Raw genomic sequence first — 2,786 nt, 5'->3', positions numbered from 1 at the left:
ATCAACCTAGAATTAAACTAAAAAAGAAAGAAAGGAAGAAAAAAAAGTGAGAAGACACTCTAGCATGATATAACCCCACATGTTCAGTTTAGTAAAAGCAAACTCAGGGGGTAATAAGGTGGGACAACTTGAAAGCCACCACCCTGAACACTCTAAATGGTAACAACAGAAGTAATAAGCCGATGAGTGAGGCTCTAGAAAAAAAAATCGCATCAGAGCTAATGTCTCAGATAGCCACAGACATGGGGACCGCAGTAAAGAACATAATGAAAACCGTGAACACCCAACATATGAAACAAATGGAACCTATGAAACAGACTCAAGCAGATATCCTGGAGATTAAAAAAAATTCCACCGAAAGTATACACAACAGAATGTTGTGAGGAGAGACTATCAGATCTAGGAGACAAGATTGCAAAGAGCAAATAGAAAAACAAAGAGAGCTTAAGATACTGAAGGGGACCATGGATTTAACTCAGCAATGAAGCACCTGCTTGGCAAGCAAAAGGCCTTCAGTTGGATTCCTAGTATAAAAATTAAAAAAAAAAATTAAAAGAGCAAGATACTACGAAAAAATCAACCTAGCACTGCTAAATAATGCAAAGAAGAATAATGTAAGATTTACTCAGTGTTGTGGCTTGGGGTTTTTGCAAGGCAAACAATATAATACAGGACATATTTTATAATATTAGTTTAGAGCCGGCCAGATAGTTCAGTGGACTAAAGTGCCTGCTCCAGAAGCATGCAGGGGCCAGGGCTTGATCCCTGCCGTGCCGTGCCAGCCCTGCCACCCCCCTCCCCGGGTACTCTGAGATGGCAATTGACACTGGGTGTGGTGGTGCATGCCTGTAATCCCAGCGCTTGGGAGGCTGAAAACAGGAGGCTCACTATGAGTCCAATCTATGTAGTAAGACCCTGTACACTCTGTAGACCCTGTACTAAATATATATATTTAGTTTATACAGAATCACCCAAGAATCATATAAAACAAGTGCAAGAAACCTATCCACACACTAAATACTAAAGAATCTATGTGAGGGCCTGGATCCTACTTCATGGATATGTGCTGGAAAGGCCTAAAGGTCAGGGGTGGAAGCTAGGAAGTCTATGCCAGCGGGATGAAGGAGCTGTGCCAGCAAGCTGAGGGATCTGAACTGGAGGTAGGAAGCAAAGCTCAAGGTAAGACCAGACTCTCCCAAAACTGCCACAGCCATCCTCAGCAACAGTGAGGTTCTGAGCTCCTCCAGAGATAGGAAAAGTTGAGTTCCCTCCAGGAAAGTCAATGTAACAAGCTTCTCCATCCCCTCCAGAGCCAGAAAGTGATGCTCAAGATGAGGACCCACGGGCCAGGAAGATAGCTCAGTGGAATAAGCACCTGCCTGGCAAGTGCAGGGTCCTGAGTTCAATCCCCAGTACCACACACACACACACACACACACACACAAACGGAGATAGCACAAACATAAAAAACACTTTCTCTACTTCACAGAAGTAATGAAACAATTTTCCACATGTAGAAAATGAATTTGACACAAGATAAATGAATCATATAGAACTCCAGCTTTGCGCGTGGCAGTATCGTAGCCAATGAGGTTTATCCGAGGCGCGATTATTTCTAATTGAAAACTTTTCATATAGAACTCCAATTAGCAATGATAAAAAAAGCTATACCAGGGCATATAATAGTTGAGATTCAACAAATTCAACATAAGAACAGAATATTAGAAGTTGTTTCAGAAATAAATCACCTCTAAAGGAAAGAACATCAGAATCATAGCAGACTCCTCGACACAAACCATTAAGCCAAGGAAAGCTTGGAGTGAAGTATTTCAAGCCGTAAAAGGAAATAATCTTCACTACAGAGTGATATAACCTGTGAAACTATCTTTAAAATTGATGGAGAAATAAGATACTTCCATGACAAACAATACTGGAGGAAACTGATGACAGCCAAACCAGCACTTCAAAGTGTTCTGAAAGACATTCTAGAGAAAGATAGCAAGGACTACAGCTCCATGAAAACTCAACAGGATGTATCCATCAGACAAGGCAAGCAATTAAACAGAGGTGGGGAAAAGGGGGAATCAGCAACAGGAAAATAACATAGCAAGAATAAGTCAATATATATTAATTATAAGCATCAATGCAAGTGGTTTCAATCCACTAATCAAAAGGAACCAACTGGCAGAATGGATCAAGAAGCAAGATCCAACAACACACAGCATACAACAAACACATTTGATTCAAAAAGAAATTCATAGGCCGGGGAGATGGCTCAGTGGAATAAGTGCTTCCCTGGCAAGCGCAAGGGCCTGAGTTCAATCCCTGGTTCCACCAAAAAAAAAAAAAGAAATTCATAGACTGACAGTGAAAAGATGGAAAACAACATCCCATTAGACAGGAACCCAGAAAATGCAAGGGTAGTTGCTGTATTTGCAGACAAATTTAAGCCAAGACTGATTAACAGAAACAAAGATCACTACATCCTTGTAAAGGGAACCATCCAAGAGGAAGAGATAACAATCATAAATACATATGCAGCAAACACCAGTACACCCAGCTATATGAAACAAATATTAACGTACATACAAAATCAAATAAGCACTAATATAATTGTAACGGGAGATCTCAATAGCCCACAGCTACCTGGAGGTAGCTTGGCAGCACAGGCACCTGTCTGGCAAGTGCAAGGTCCTGGGTTCAAGCCCCTGTGTGAAAAGAAAACAAAAACAAACAAAAAAACCAAACAGATCAACTTGATGAAAAAATAAAGAAATATCAGACTT

The 2,786-nt window shown here is 40.7% G+C and overlaps 1 non-coding gene across 1 annotated transcript; it reads left to right on the top strand.

The window, feature by feature from the left end:
* The first annotated feature begins 1,559 nt into the window (after positions 1-1,559).
* LOC111815034 lies at positions 1,560-1,705 on the top strand. Its single transcript, XR_002819848.1, has one exon. It is a non-coding gene; the product is annotated as a U4 spliceosomal RNA (small nuclear RNA).
* The last annotated feature ends 1,081 nt before the right edge of the window (positions 1,706-2,786 follow it).

This window comes from Octodon degus, unplaced genomic scaffold (genome assembly GCF_000260255.1).
Source record: "Octodon degus isolate 3935 unplaced genomic scaffold, OctDeg1.0 scaffold00010, whole genome shotgun sequence".
Taxonomy (NCBI): Eukaryota; Metazoa; Chordata; class Mammalia; order Rodentia; family Octodontidae; genus Octodon; species Octodon degus.
This window is presented reverse-complemented; position numbering and strand designations above follow the sequence as displayed.